Source organism: Mustelus asterias, chromosome 9 (genome assembly GCF_964213995.1).
Source record: "Mustelus asterias chromosome 9, sMusAst1.hap1.1, whole genome shotgun sequence".
Classification (NCBI taxonomy): Eukaryota; Metazoa; Chordata; class Chondrichthyes; order Carcharhiniformes; family Triakidae; genus Mustelus; species Mustelus asterias.
Window position 1 is genome coordinate 53,410,989 of NC_135809.1, and position 17,257 is coordinate 53,428,245.

Genomic DNA, 17,257 nt, shown 5'->3' on the forward strand with positions numbered 1-17,257 from the left:
CAAAATAAACTGGTAAGGAAAATAATTCTTTTATCAAATATATAGTTGTAGATTGGCAGGCTGGCACTAATGTCGGGTATCAAATGCAAAACAATTCTCAGACTTGGCAAACTGACAGACTGAAATGTTTGATCGCTGTACCACTTGAAGTACTAACATCACTTATTAAAGAATTGTGCAGTTGAGATCTTTCACGCATCACTGAGACAGATAAAAATCTCTGCCACACAGTTAATCATAAAAGTATTCCACTGACATGGGAAAATTATCATTCCATAGGGGCATAGCAATGTGAAACTTCTCCTTTAAAAAAAACAAGGGGGAAGCTGCAGAACCATTCCTGTTGATGGGCTCCTGTTCCATGTTTTCTTTCTAACTGGGTATTTCAGCTTCCTTGGATTGGACGGTATTTGGTGTTTCAGCCAATAGGCAGTCAGTGATGTTAATGTAATTTCAGTCTTCAGGAAAGCTTGAGATCATTATAGGGAAAGAATCAGAACGAGAGCTGATTATTCCAGCCCCTGAAGCAAACTCAGCTTGCTGAAAGCTTGTCAAGCACTTTCTCACTCCTTTTCAAGACTCACCCTGAAAAATGTCTCCTGTCATTCTATGCTGAACAGCCCACCTAGTTTGAGGTGGGAGCAACCCGATCCAACTGCGGACCAAAGTCTTCACAGCAAATGCAATTGTGATCGATTTTTTTAAAGGAATATTTTATCTGATCTCTCTCTCACTCGCCCCCTGCTTATGTCAACTTGACTGGAGTAAGTCTATGAGATTTTTTCTACCATTTTGTTTTCTTTTGATGTCTCGCTGATAGCTGGAGGAATTTTATCAGTGCCAGCAGAAAAGTTGTATCAGTTTCCATTAGTCTGGTGTTTGCAGTTCATCAAGACAGATGATTTGAATGCGGTTGTGGTATGTCAGCCTCCTGTGGGTTTAATGTCACCCTGCCTTCACAGACATAATGAGTTCTAACAGTGTAAAAGGGAAGTGCCCCTTGGCTACTTGTTGCTGTGAAAGGCATAGATTTAAAACTAAAAGTTTCAAAGGGACCTTTGTTGACTGTTTTCACTGAATGTCCAATTATTTTTGCATTATTGAACTTCCCCCTTTAGATATGTGCCGGCTTAAGAAAACATCAATCTGTTATAACTAAGACTAGTGTTGCTGGGAACTTGAATACCTGTGCAATGTATTAATATTAATCTAAGGCTGAACCTGTCAAAACAGTGTGATTTATCAAGGTTTTTTACTTGAAGTGCGATGTGTTAAGGTCTGTGGGCTGAGGAGCTGTTGGCATTTTCCTAGAATGCCTAGAGTTGAACTGTTTGCCCGAAGCAGACTCCAGATGTGCAAGCAGCTGTTGTCTGTCACTTGGGTGATAAGTGGTCATTTTCTATCGAGTCCCAGCAATTTCTATTATTCTCAGCCATAAATGTCAAGGTTTCGGCCCTCTCGCCATTATCATCAGTGCGATTCTTTTTTCATCCCCATGTAAGGGGAGTGAGTGAATTTCCCTCTCTCCCTCCCTACAGTTTGTTCCAATTTTATGTTCCTTTTCTATTCTGGGATATATTTGGAATTAAGCAGTCAGCTTGAACTAAAAGAACAGTCTGATGTTCCTTGAATTAAAAGGGCTCTGAAAAGGGTGACGCAATATTTGTCAAGCCCTTTCTCTCTGACAATATTTACTCTCACCAGGGGATTGTAAGATTAAACACTGACCATTTATCAAGCTGACTGCCTGGGGTTCAATACAACATGTTTTCAAATTTACTGTAGGCTTAAATTGACCAGTCTGAGCTTCAAAGACAATACCAATAGTAGGGATTGGAGAGAATCAAAATAGCTCACATTGCAAGTATAGAAAACTATTTTTAAACATCCCAGAATTGGTAGAGGGCAGAATCACTGAAAGAAAGGAGAGTGTGATGTTAGTGCAGAAGATTTTAAGGTCAGTGTCGAATCTTTTTTGCTTTCAAAGAATATATATATTTCCTTAAGATCATAGTTGCTTTCTTCCTTGCTATTCTAGCTGTGATTCTTTGTGTTTGACGTAACACAATTAGTTTCTTCAAGGCAAAAATTAATCCAATTTTTCTTCAGCAGAATTTAATTGGCCAGGAGGAATCACTGTGACTCCTTTTGGAACTGTTTTGTCAGAAACACCGAAAAGGATTAGTAATCCAATTAATTTCATATTCTGACATCATGTTAATCCTTGCAACAAGTAGTACTTCTTGTTCGGAACTTGTGATTTATAATAACTAGACGAGGAGATGAGGGGAAAATGAGTGAAAGACCAGGTTTGTGAAACAATGCCACAAAACACAAGCAAGCACATAGGTCCTCTACTGGAAAACTGATGTATTAAAATGTCCTTTCAAATGAGTGGAAGAAACTCAATCTATTGGACCTGCAGTTTCAGTTAAAAGACCTTTTTTTGAAACAAACTATTCAAGCTTTTAAAATAAGATATTTTTTGTTTAAAAAGACTGTAACTTTATGTTCGAAAGAAAGGTTTGTACTTAACACATTATCAAAATGTTTCAAAATACAAGTGCACATGAATTAGATATTTTTCAAACTTGGTGGTTTTGTCATGTGAGCAACAAATAGGATATTAACTATAGTTTATAGTTCAGGGGTGAGAGTGACAAAGACAAAAAAATCTTTTAGTGCCTGAAGTGGTAAGGAATTATAATTATAGTACTTTTTATCATTTGTCGTGAAATGAAAATGCTTTTAGTCTACTTCAAATAGATGGAGTTATTAGACTACAAGAGGGTTGAAAGATTAGCTTTCTTTTGTTTTCCTTCTATTACCGTCAAATCTTTGGACCAATGCATCTGTGTCAAATCACCAAAGTGACCTCAGCATTTCAACGTTTCATGCAGTTAGTGCATGTGATACAAATTAAAGACAGAGGTGGATTGGCCTTATTAAACTGCCCCTTAGTGTCCAAAGATCTATAGGTTATAGGGAGTAGCAGGATAAATGTGTGGGGTTATGGATAGAGGGCAGAGGGTGGGCCTGGTAAAGATGCTCTGTTGGAAAGTTGATGCAGACTCAATAGACTGAATGGCCTCCTTCTGCACTGTAGGGATTCTATGATTCCATGACCTTGCTGGATTATGCACATCTGAAGCGAAGTAAAGGACTCCGGCAGTGCTCGCAAACGTTTTTTCCAGTGTGACTCTATTTTAACTCACCAACATTTTCTCAATGACAATTAAACATGGGCAACAAATGCTGGCCCACCAGCGATGCCCACTTGGAACGAGGATACAAAAATAAAAATCTTGAAAATTAACATGATTCCAGATGCCAGCGAAAGGAAAACAGCAATAAAATAACATAGTATACAATTATTAAAGTTCACATATCGCATGCACATGATATGAAAATCTGTTTTTAAAGCATTTTGTAAAAATATTTTATATACTAATGTAGGTTAGCCAAGCTCTTCATATTCCCTGGTGACAGAAGTCTAGGTGAAGACCCTCTCTCCAACTCCAACATACACGTTATAATCAGCACCACTCCCCCTCACCCTACACATAGTCCCCTACTCCCAATCTCTCAATCCTTCAGCAATCCCTCTTCCCCACCCATTCCCCTCATTTACTCAGTATTCCCTCTTTTTAATCATCCCCGACTCACTCAGCAGCCCTTCTCCCCAAACCCATCACCCCCAGACCCTTTCCCAATCCTCCCTACCTGCCAAACCTGGACCCAGATTTTCACAAAGATGTGGAGGGAGGGGAGTGAGCTCGTAATGTGCAATCCTGAATTGGGCTGGCTCCATTGAGGGGCATCTCCTAGCCACATCCAATCTTCTTGGGAGTCAAGCCAACTTCTCCATAGCTCATTGTTTACAACTTGAGAGGAATTGTGAACCCTATTCTGGATTTGGGCTGCTTTAGAAATGTCAATTCAAAGGGGCTTAGTCTTCCCCCCCATGCCACTTTCATTCCACCCTGCACTCCCACTCAGCGCCAACTCATACCCTGCCCATGGCCCCTTATTGTCCTATGCAACTTATGCCTTCTCACCTATCCCCTGAGCATTTCTAGCTCTCATACCAACTCAGTGCTAACTTATGGTCCTCAATGCCTACTCAGCCACTCCATGGCCCTTCATACCCTTCATGTCAACTATGCGATTCACTCAGTGTACACTATGTACAGAAACAAGTGAGCCATATAGTGACAATGGCATGGGTGGGACCACTTAGAAAGAAACGCCCATTCACAAATCTCTTTTGAAAAATTATCTACTTTTCCTGCAACCCTATTAAAGTATCAATCAGACAAACCATTAGAGTATCAATAAGATGCTTTAAACACTTTACAACTCAATCTTTTGCAAATAAACACTGAGCCATTGACAACAGAGATCACAGAAAGGAAATAATTATTAGAGCCACTTAAAGATGTGAATGTAGAAGTTCTCTCCAGATGTCAAAACAAAATGCCTGGTGAGAAAACATGAGTCTGGACTCTCAGCCAAGCATGCGTCATGAGGCTATCCAGTTATACTGAAATATTTCTTACAATGATCTTTATGCATAATGCGACTTGGCTGAGAGCACAGACTTATAAAAGGATTATCTCATTGGAGTTCTGTTTTGACAGTCAGAGAGAACAGTCAACTTGATTGCCATCTTTAAGTCGTTATAATATTTTTTTCTTTCTGTAATTTCCTTTGTCAATGTCTCAATGTTTCTTTGTGTAAGATTAAGTGTGAACTGTTTGAACATTCTGCTCTTGATACTTTAATTATCTATCTGATTGACACTTTTATAGGGTTGCAGGAACAGCAGATCTTTTTCAAAAAGATTTGTGAATGCGTGTTTTTTTCTGAGCAGTTCCATACATGCTATTATGACTATATCACTTACTGGTTCTGTACATAGAATTACTGCTTCTGTACATAGTATATATATAGGGTGAATGGGCATTGAAGAGCCATAACTTGGCATAAATTGTGATGGAGCTATATGGAACAATGGGGATGGGTGAGCATGCAAGAGCCATACGTTGGCATGGAGGCTATAAAGGGCAATGATAGTGGTTTGGGGAGTATGAATATTACTGAGGTGGCATGGGGAGTGGGTGTGAAGACTGAGGATTAGAGGGTCTAAAATGTCACAATATGGCTGGGATGAAGTCCCAGAGAACCAAGGTGGGTCTTTTAATCAGGTCACCTTGGTACGTGGCTGCCTTCCCCGTGACTGTCTGTGGTCTGTTTCCCCGGGGAACTCTATCCTGCACCCGCCTCCCCCAGATGGAAGACTGCTCCATTTAGTGGCCTTTCTGATGGGGCAGATGTAGCAAGCCAGGAAATTCCCCAACTCAAACTACCCACCTCTACAGCAAACATTTGGGTCTCAGGCTCTGTTCCTCCTTCACCTCCCAATGTGCCAAATTACATGGAGACTTGGGTTCTGACCAACCCACCACTCATCATCTCTCCCCCAGCCTGTTGAACCTCACAGAAATTCGGGCTCTGCTCACCCTCATCCTGCCTGGCCTGCTAAACATCAGGCTCTGCAACACAACCCAGCCTGCTGAACCCCACAGAGGCTTTGCTCGTCTCCATGGTGACTCAGGCTCTGCACCCCCCTGGCTTGCTAAATTCCACAGAGACTCATGCTCTGCTCCCCCAACCACCCGGCCTAACAAAGCCTACGGAAAGTGGAGCTCTGCCATGACCTGCTCTTGGGCTTGACAAACCTCATGGTTGCACCAAGCAGCTTTCAGCAATGCACCCTTCAGGTGAGATGAGTGATGACATCTGGGTCTGAGCTGATGCAGTGCTGATTGGCAGCACCCCAGTCCTATTCCTGAGTTTGTTACTAGTGGAGATTTTCTTGGCTGATTCTTTCTTCCCTGCTTAGCTGCAATGGATGCGGAGGCCGCATCGGCTGAGGGTTGGCAGAGGTTTGGGAAAAAATTCATCCAAATCCATCATCAAAAAATTGGAATTCTGCCAAACAGAAGAAATTTCTCATCTCTGATAGTTATACAGTCCCTGTCTGACACTGGTGAATCTGCCCCAAGGACATTATTCCTGGGGCTCCATCATCAATCCTGCAGCCTCGGCCTGTTGAAGTACACCAGTAGCATCCTTTCCCAGTGATACTGCCAGTATTAAAGAGCTGCCAACCTCTGACAGGCTGGCAGCTGCTGGAGGCAGGAAATTTCCTGTTAGGGTGACGAGGATCCTGAATCTGAACAGCTAAGTGCCTGAGTGGCACTAAATCGAATGGGACGAGGGCCATGGTGATGTTGCCAACAGCTCTGCAGGCAATGGATGAGCTAAATGCCACAAGCATTAAATGTCAAAGTAGCTAAGTGAATGTCACTGACTATTACTGCATCAGCAACATGGCCCATTTTTATCCAATCCATACACCAATTTCACGTGAAAGAGAGGCAAGATCTCTTCCTAGAGATTTGGAATCAGTCAATGTGTCATAGAATTCCTACAGTGCAGAAGGAGTCCATTTGTCCCTTTGAATCTGCACCGACTCTCTGAAAAATAGCATCTTACCCAGACACAAGTTGGTTTCTGCACTATATACTTTTTAATGGTGACCACACCTCAAAAATAATTCATTGGTTGTAAAACCTGAAGTCATGAAACGCACAACAAAAATCCAAGTCTTCCTATCTAATTGTCCACTAGGAGGCATAGCGAACCATATTCAAATTTTCCGTCCCTCCCTACTTGTGTTCAGAAACAGGCCCAACCTCAGTTTAGGGGTCTCACCTTGGAGGCCTGAGCTGGGCAGGTAAGTCCAATTCTACTGGCACCATTGCAACTTTCAAACTAAACTGTCAAACAGGCATTCATGAATGCTCAGACTTTGAATTGGACTCCTGCGAGTTCATGGGTACATTAAAACAAGGCATAACATCAGCTGAACAGGGGGACGGTGTGACTAATACTGTCTGTGCTCATGGTTAATTCTGTAATTAAATTTACAGACAGCTGATTCCACTTTTTAAAAAATGTGGCAAGACAACGCTGCCTTTCAGAGTGAAAAGTGATAAATCGCACTCCTCTGTAGCATCTCTGCACTAATGAGCTCTGCTGGTAGCAGAAATGTCTGAGAGTAAATCATTTTATAATCAAGTGTCTGCACAGAAAATAACTATTCATCTTCATAATGAACAGTGCTGTCACAAGTTGACTTGGGTCAACCTGCCACATTTCTGCATAAAATTTAACCTGTCAACTGAAAGGAACTTGCAGGGTCAATAAATAAAGTATGAAATTAGTGTCAGCTGTCGGGGACAGCACAGCAAGAGGGAGTTCCCTGGCAAGTTTCAAATGACAAAATTAGGTGCCATCCAAACACAATTGTTACGAGAGGAAATGAATATTTTGTAATTTATGGATGTAAGCCATTTTCATAAACTAGGCAAGTACTTCTTTCAGAATATTGTGTGAATTGATCGTCATGAATAGGGGCACTGTTGGCTGAAGTTGTTCAATATCCTAGGTAAACAAAGGTGTAGCAGAGCTTGAGGTGAGGAGGGGGTCAATGATGCCAGTAGTGTCCTGATGCCAGTTCTAACTGCAACACCAGTTGTGGCTGAACCAAGATGAAAGCAGTAGCAGCTGCCTGCATGCAGTGTAATCAACATGCATGGCCCAGGACTGATCATCACAAATGATGAGGGTTTTTTTCACATCTTTGTAGAACTTAGATTCTGAAACACATTCAGAAAAATGGTTTTGTTGTGCTGCTTTCACTCAACCGTGACACGCAAAAATTGGAACACTTGTCTCCTCGGCAGAAAATTGGGCAGCTCCATCTTCCACTCTCTTCTCGCCAATTTCCAAATTTACTGCCAGCAGTCTTGATGATGGATGACGTACATGCTGGACTTGGGCATAAATATGAATCATAAGTCAGTAGGATCCTGATGGCATGTTAACCGCATCCTGAGTAGCATCTGGACTAAAGATAGCAAAGGCCTCTTAAGACTTCTTGAACTGCTGCAGTGTAGCAACTGAGCAGTTTTTTTGCACCGCTTCAGAGTGCAAGTAAGAGTTGACCATATTGATTTAAGACTGGAGTCCTGAATATGTCAGATCAGGTAACAACAGCAGTTTACTTCCCTTAAAGATATTGGCTGGGGTATTACAACAGTCCAATTGCTTCATGGCAACTTCCACTCAATTCATATTCTCATTGCCAGATTTGAACTCACATACTAAAGATTAGTAGTTGATTAACAATACCACTTCATTATCATACTTTGAACTGCTAACATGTGTGCAAAAGGCTATACAATCTGCCCAGGCTCAACAATGGTCCTGCGCATAGACCAGGAGTGTGTTAGTCATCGTGAGAGAAATGCTTTTTTCCCCAGCACTATTCATTCCGTGTGGAGCTGAAATCCATGTCAGGATTAAAATATATTGCAAAAGTATTGCAAAAGGAATAATTTGCTTAATGGTTGGTTAACATGCCTGGCTATATGAACTGGCAACAAAGGAGCAAAATAAAGCCTTTGCCCAGGGATGAGGGAGGCAGGGTTGGGGGGCGGGGGGGTGGGGTGAGAGGGGTGGTTATCCAGGGTGCCACAATCTGGTCACAGCAGAATAAACACATGGTGAGGTTATGCATGGGGAAAAAAGCATATGTGCATTAGAGATATAAATATATGTCTGCTTCTTGTGTGGGAGTAATGCACTTTATAGCTTTAGCTACCTTTTGCAAGCATTTAGTCACGTTTTCAAATTATGAGATGCGATGCAAGCCAAACTAAATCTTTTGTGCTTTCAACATTTCTTGTTTCCAAAGCAGGCCAATCAGTCAGGAGGGTAAATTTAAATGAGAAACAGCTTTAACATGGAAACTAATTAGGGAGGAGGTTATCGTGGCATTTAAAATGGAGTTTGAAACACACACTTTTGATTATTGATCATTTTCAACAAAGGGAGCAACAGAAACAATATTTTCCTCACAGACAATGGAATTTGGAGTTACAGTTTGCATGCAGAATTATAATGAAATACTTCACCTGGCAGCTGCTACCTCTAACATTTAAGACCTTTTGTAGATTCGCAAATGAGTTTATTGAGCCTGAGGTTATGAAAATATAAATCAGCCCTAAGAAAAAGTAGAGAAGGCTACAGTATTGTTGGTCACATCTCTTGCTCTTGGGCCCCAGGATCTAAGGGAAATCAGGGTTGTTCCCAGGAAACAAGATTTTTTAAGTTGCCAAAGATCATTTTATCCCCATCACGTTTTGTTGGATAATACTCCAGACATGCTTGCCTCTCACTGTGGGTTACAAATATGTGGGTTGTGTTGTGCAGAAACACGATTCTGTTGTTACAGTTGCTCTAATGTTTATGTACTAGGGGCTAACCTTGCAAATCACGTCTGGCTTTCTGATTTACAATATTTAGAGGATCAATTTCACCCACTTACGGTCCATTTACTGACTGTCATTTTATTTGGGCTGAGATTTGCTCTTTGGGATCTACAAGATGTCTGCATGCAGAGCAGATTTATCCTGCACCCATCACTCTATCTGAGGTCCTCATCCCTTCTTTCGCAGTCATGCCCTTTCAATTCTGGCTAGCCTTTGCTCAAAACGTTTCCAATTGAATAAATTATTGGCATTGCCTGGCTGAGTATGTGCCGAAGAAGATTTCCAAACACATTTCAAGAATGAGGCTTAATGTAAATGAAGCTATTTAGTTGCATGTGATTCTATAATCTACACACTTCACAAGTTCTGGCCTCATCTTTCAAATGGCTACAGTTAGCTTGGAGTTAAATTTTTAAAATTCCAGGCAGTTCCAGAAAAAGAGCTTTTGGACTTGGAAAAAAGGCTTCCGCTTAGCTGGAATCAATTCAGTGAAAGTTGTACTCCCAACAGAGTTTTCTGAACTTGATTGAAACATAAAAATTAGCATACAGAGCATACAGCTCTGATGGATGAAAATCATTTTCAGACAAGTTATTCCACCCAGTCTGAGCTTTTCTGTTTCTCACTCAGAATTTTTCTCTCATCACCTGAAGATACTGTACATGCTTGGATATGCTGCAATGAGCACCAATTGCATGCACATCCATACCAGTTACAGTGTGCGCCAATATATTAGAACACCGGCAAATCTACAGTTAATGCATAGCACCTGAATATAACTAAACATTCATTTAATATATAATAAATAAGTTGCTGGAGTATGCTTCCATGGTCACTAACTGCTGGGATTTGGCTCCATTAATGTTGGATCCTGTGGTTTCATTCCATGGTCACTAGCTGCTGGGATATAGTTTCACAGGTATTAGCTACTGGGCTATGATTCCACAGTTGCCAGTTGCTGGGGTATGATTAACGGATTAACTGAGTAACAGTTCTATGAGTTTTAGCTGCTGGGGTACGGTTCCATGGGCACTAAGCTGCCCAAGTGGCTGTTTTTCACATAGCCTGGAATATGAATATTGATAGGGTACTTGACCATCACATGACGAAGTGGGCATCACAGCATGATCTGACTCTATCATTAGGTCTCAGAACGATGTCGAGAGCATTGTATAACGCTGCCCTCCATTCCCACATGATATACCCACTCCAGAACTCTCTCCCCCCATCCCCCCCCATGCCCAATCCTATTTCCATGCTGGCTCACATTAGTTAACTTAACAGAGACAAGGAACTTTTCAGCCATCCTGGCCTTTATGGCTCAACTATCCAATGATAAAGTTCACTAACTAATCTTAGGAGCATATAGAACATGCATTTCAGTAATTTGTATGTTTTTAAATGAAGGTAAGACAGATTAACATTCTAACTCTACAATATAGTGAAATGTTTATCTCTCTGTGTGTTTGTGTGTTTTTAAACTAATACAGGGTCCCACTCAATCTTGATCCCAAACAATTCAGTATCTGAAACCATCAGTCCACACTTATCTCTCTTTAATATAGCTCAATTAGTGTGAGGTTCATGATAGAAGCCAAATATCTCACACTGACACCATTTTGTAGCTCTATATATGTGTATATCTGTCTTATATAAGAAAAAGATACATATAACCATATATGGTGAGAAGGTGGTCATCAGATTGTTTCAACCCAAACTGACTGATATATATCTTTTATATTAAAGAAAGAACTGCAGACATTTTAAAATTTAACTTAAGTACTTGTGAGTTAACTTCAACAGATAGGCTTTCCAGTCTGCTTGCCAGACTTCACTGAGATAATTGTTTGTGTTGTTTGATTAATAGGTTGGATTTCATATTTTTTTGCACCAGTTATGAAGTAATTGCAAAGCCCTTTAGACTGCAAACTAATCAAGGCTGGCAATGTCATTACATCTAAGATGCACCCTAAATAGGTAAGAAAAGGAGAGAAGCCTGTCATATAATTTCACTGGACTGTATAAACTGAGAGCTGGTGACAGGACAATATTCTAAGAGCAATGGGCACTAGACTGAGGCCCAAGTTATGCCCTGTTGAATTTGAAACACTGCAGTATTTGTTATGAGCTCTATTAGAGTGCAGCCGCAGAGTTCAAGTATGCAGATAGTTGAACTCCTTATTCAGTAAATTGGCTGTTATGTTCAATTTTGCTTTAATTGGAAGGCTGAAAGAAAAACTTTCCACTTTTCGATTCATAAACTCCATGTTTCCACTCCTGTGTGTCTTATTCTGTGCAGAAGCATCAAGGACTGGCATGCAAGTGAAATTTTACAGGCAAAGTATAAGGGTGAGATAGAACACAAATCCTCCCATTTAATTAAAAGCAGAAATGTTGGAAATACTCAGCAGGTCAGACAGCATCTGTAGAGAAAAACAGATTGATGGCTTTTCATCTTGCTATTTAAATGCTGTGTCTATATCACCATACTATAAAAGCAACATACTGCGGATGTTGGAGATCTGAATTGGAAACAGAAAGTGTTGGAAAAACATTGGTAGCATCTGTGGAGATAGAAACATTCTGGATGGAACTTTTCACTCTGGCTGGCTAAGACGAGAAAACCAGTTTTCCCTCTAGATTCTCTTTGCACAGGAAATCTGGGGGCGTTGTTTATGATGTTGCATTGGTGAGGTGGGGCCTGATAGAGTTGGCCCCACAGACATTGAGGTGCCACCCCCTTCCCACCGCCCCCCACATGGATATGGGGAACCGTAGGGTTCAAATGTACCAATAGTTGAACTCCCTCAGTAAACTGGCTGTTACATTCAATTTTGCTTTAATTGGAAGGCTTTATGGACTAACTGCCAAGGTGGCACTGCCAGGATATCAGGGGGCAGTGCCTGGGCATTTTTGGAGCATGTCTCTCTCCCCCTGGCAGCTTCCCCTCGTCTGAAGACTAAGGAAATTTGGCAAGTCCGCTACAACTCTCACCAACTTTTACAGATGCACCATAAAAAGTATTCTTTCTGGTTGTAGCACAGCTCCTGCTCTGTCCAAGACCGCAAGAAACTACAAAGGGTCGTGAACGAAGCCCAGTCCATCACTCAAACCAGCCTCCCACCCATTGACATTGTCTACACTTCCCGCTGTCTTGGAAAAGCAGCCAGCAAAATTAAGGACCCCACGCACTCCGGACATTCTCTCTTCCACCTTCTTCCATCAGGAAAAAGATCCAAAAGTCTGAGGACACGTGCCAACCAACTCAAGAACATTCTTCCCTGCTGCCCCCAGACTTTTGAATGGACCTACCTCACATTAAGTTGATCTTTCTCTACACCCTAGCTATTACTGTAACCCTATATTCTGCACTCTCTCCTTTCCTTCTCTATGAACGGTATGCTTTGTCTGTATAGCGCGCAAGAAACAATACTTTTCACTGTATACTAATACATGTGACAATAATAAATCAAATTAAAATCGTCTGCGTGATGTTTTGCAAAAGCAGTTATAAATTGGGGGAATTCATAATGTTGGGGGAACATATAGTGGCCTTTTAAGAAGCCTTTTAAGAAGATATAAATCTATTAAAATAGATTTAAATGCAGTTTCTGTCCAGTCATCACCTCACCTTCGACATTCTCATTTAACTGGTCCTGCAAGATTTTCCACCGGCATTGCCAGTTTTGCCCACAGCAAAGCCGGCAGAAAATCCCCTCTGTTGAGTCCAATGACTCTTCTTCAGTAGCCATGTCTGTTCTCAAACCCTGGGCAAACAAAAACAGACTACCTCATATAACCAAAGTAAATGATTATTGTTTGAAACCGGATTGGCTGTCAAAATAGAGAGGTCCAAAAGCTAGATGCAAGGAATGTTTAGCTCCCTAATCTTGGGAGCTGACAATACATTCCAATAGAAACAGTACAAGTTCTGCGAATGTCCAAAAGCTTGATACGTGGAAATGCAAGTGACACCAAATCTGGAAGGTCCACCTGTAGGTGCACCCTTGACCCACTGCTGTGGTGATCCATTGTCCAGGGTTGCGGGTTGCCTCCGTTGCGAATTCCCGAGGCAACCCCAGGCATTGTTCAGGTGAGTCTCGTCATCTACACTCCACATTGTTCCAAACATGCTTCAACGTCAGTGTGTTTTCCAGCTGGCATTGTGGAGAATCTGCTGTGGGGTGCAAATGAAGTTCACTCCACCCTTTGGCAGGTTTTCCAACCTACCATTGTGGGTACCAGCAGAAGATCCCACTGTAAATGCATGGTGGACTGAAATCGATTTCTGGGCCTCTCACCATATTCTCCCCCCCATGCCCACCACCGAACTTACCAGCAGAGGGCTTAGGAGAATTCCACCCTATTTCTATGTACTCATTTATTTTTTCCTTCCCTTTTCTCCTGAGGCTGTTAATTTGCTGGAGTGTGTAAAGCCTAGGCCCCAGTTATATCCATCACCACGTGGTTATCTGAATTGTACTGTGGGAGAGGTTGCGGGGTGGGGGGGGGTGGTGTCATTGGATTCATTAAATCTATATAGAAACATAGAAAAATAGGAAAGTAGAAGCAGACCATTCAGCCCCTCGAACCTGATCCACCATTCAACTGGATCATGGCTGATCATCTACTCAATGTCATTTCCCTGCACTTTCTCTATATCCCTTGATGTCGTCAGTCTCTAGAAATTTATCGATTTCTGTCTTGAACATACTCAATGAGAGACCTTCCCTAGTTCTCTGGGTAAAGATTTCCAAAGATTCATTTCCCTCTGAATGAAGAAATTTCTCTTCATCTCGGTCCTAAATGGCTTGCCCTAATGCTGAGACTGTGTCTCCTGGTTCTAGACCCAGCAGCCAGTGAAAACATCCTGCATGCATCTACTCCGTCTAGCCCTTTAGGAGTTTTCTAAGTCTCAATAAGATTAGCTCATTCTTCTAAATTCTAGAGAATACAGGCCCCATCTCTTCAATCTCTCCACATAGGAAAGTCTGCCATCCCAGGAATTAGTTTGGTGAACTTCTACTGCACTGCCTCCATGGCAAGCATATTCTTACTTGGTTAAAGAGATCAAAAATGTACACAATAATCATTGTATGATCGAACCAAGGTTCTGTACAGTTGAAGCAAGAAATGTTTACTCCTGTACTCAAATCCTGTTATGATAAAAGCCATCATACTATTTGCCTTCCTAATGCTTGCTGCACCTGTATGTTAGATTTCAATGACTTACGAACAAGGATAACCTCACACTTATTCACCTTATATTCCAGCAGCAATTGGGGGGAATGTGGAAGGGGGTGGCAGGGAGAGAGATTTTCTGTTCCCGTTTTTGGGGACAAGAACGGTGGAGAGGGCAGAGAATCGTGCAGGAGACCCAAAATGGCTTTTACACTGGTGAGATTTCCCATTGTGACTGTTCCCGCCTCCTGCCAATGACGTGACAGGAATCCTGACTTTAAAGGTTGAGATCCCCATCTGCATCAATTTAAATGTCATTATCAAGATTTACAACTGATAGACCCTGCCCTCCCATGTTAAATTGTCCATTCATGTAGGCATGAGACAGGGCGCATATGACATGCACTTGGCGAGCAGCACCCACTGGAATATGCGCAGGTGGTCCAGGCAGTACGCTGGTACTACCCCCAACACTGGCCTGGAATTGCCCCTTGGCGCTAGCAAGGGGTAGTTGAGGAACAGTGTGGTGGTGGTGGGCGGGGAGGGGGGGGGGGGGGGGAGGGGGATCAGTGGGGGGAGCGGGGTGCGGGTTTCTGTGAGGGAAGTGCCGCAGGGGGATTTCCTCTGGAGGAGCAGGGTGGAAAGATTGGGAAGAGTTCCACACAGGAGAGGAACCTTAAGTTTAAAAGCCTAAGTTGCTGGCAGGGCAGGCTCAATCAGAGCCCACGCTACCAGCATGACATCGTGAGATCAGGCCCTTATATTTTTTTGCCAAACTGTCCAAAAATATAGCAGGAAAAGCCAACAATGCAGCTGGTAGGCTACCCTCCACTTTTCCTCCCAAGATGGCGCTTGCCAAAAAATGGCAAAAGCACACCCAATGTTCTTGCCCACTCACTAAACTTATCTAAAACCCCTTGAAGCCTCTTTTCTTCCTCCTCACAAATCATATTTCCACCTGGTTTTCTATCATCTACAAACTTGGAAATACTACATTTGGTCCCCACATCCAATCCACTGATACAGATTTTGAACAGTTATTACCCAAGCGCTGATCCTTACTGCATCCCACTAGTCAAGATACCAAGGACGTGGTAAGGATTGCAGTAGCATTGCACTATGCAAATAACGGTGGTAGGCAATGTTGTGAAAGTGAAAGAAAGCAGGCTTGATGTTGGATAGGATCTCTTACCTCAGAGTCTACAGCACAGAAACATGCCATTTGGTCCAACTAGTCTAATTTTGAAGGCCAAAAAAGGTGTGTATAATGCAGCCAATTGTTTGAGTACCAATCTACAAAATCCTTCTAACATCCTTCTTGGTAAGAGCAGGAGAGACTCATGGTCAGATATGTTCGATGCGGAGTGGCGCCTCTCAAGCTATAAAACTCTGACAACAGGCAAGTGACCTGTTCCAAGAAAAACAAGCTTTGAAAACAGATGACAGTTTGCCTTGTGCACTACCAGGTGTGGAAAGAGCAACAACTACTCCTTGAAATAGCAAGTTCTACATTCTTAGCACTCAACTGATGAAGGAGCAGCACTCAAAAGCTCGTGATTCCAAATAAACCTGTTGGACTTTAACCTGGTGCTGTGAGACTTCTTACAATGCCCACCCCAGTCCAACACCGGCATCTCCACATTATATTTATGACCTCTAGGTTTGGACTCCTTTACAAGTGTAACCAATTTATTTAGTTTTATCCTATCAAATTCTTTCACTTTCTTAACGACCACTCTCAGGTTAACCCCTCAGCTCTATCTTTTCTGGAGAAAAGAAATCTTGCCATTTCCAAATAAGTATATCCTTACTTGTAAATCCTTGTAAATCTTTCTGCATCTTCTCCAATGCCTCTATATTTTTTCAAATATGGAGACCAGAAATGTGCATAGCACTTCTAGTATAGCCTGACAAAGGTTCTGTACAAGTTCAGCATTACTTCTCTGCTTTCAATTATATCCCTTCAGAAATGAAGCCTTCCACTTTGCTTATTTTATGGCCTTATTAGCTTGCTTAACCTACTACCTGTGCCACAAATCCATTTGTTTCTCAGCCCCATTTAAACAAACAAGGCCCGATCTTTGTGGAGGAAATGGACAGTCAAGTCAGGAAACTTCCTTACCCGGTCTCCTTTAAACAGTCTCTCAACTGCCATGTTTCAGGGAGGCAGCGGTGGGATGGAGATGGGCCTGCTGCTACCAGAGGCAGTTCCAAAATGACAACAGAGGGAGGTGGATGACCAGTCTGATGGGCAAAAAATCTCACTTCCATCACTGGAATATTGGCCCAGTTTTAATGATGCATATCAGGCCCTCAAACTTTCACCCCTTTCTTAATTCCCTACATGCTCCATCTGTGCCTCCTTATGCCCCCTCATGTATCCTCCATAGGCATTTATTTGGTATCCACTATTGGCAGACCTCAGGAGCCATGTCTTTCAAATGGCATTTTAAAAAAACTTCTCACACTCTAATACACTCAAAGACACTTTATATTAAAAACTCCCACTCAAAAAATCCACCCAAAAATTTAAATCCCACAAGTGGTCAATCTGTTGTAAAAATAAACATCTATTTCACTAGCCACATAATAACAACCCTTGGAAATGTGTAAAAAGAAATCAGTCAAAACTGAAATCTCAGGTGTTCTTTTTTTTCTCAGCTACTTTGGAT

The 17,257-nt window shown here is 41.9% G+C and overlaps 1 protein-coding gene across 1 annotated transcript in view; it reads left to right on the forward strand.

Annotated features, from left to right (window-relative positions):
• Positions 1 to 481: 481 nt before the first annotated feature.
• The window catches only part of prickle1b (prickle homolog 1b), a 213,276-nt gene continuing 196,500 nt past the window's right edge, over positions 482 to 17,257 (forward strand). Inside the window, exon 1 of the mRNA XM_078220198.1 lies at positions 482 to 764. The gene's annotated coding sequence lies outside the window, so the exon portion shown is untranslated. The remainder of the gene's footprint in view (positions 765 to 17,257) is intronic.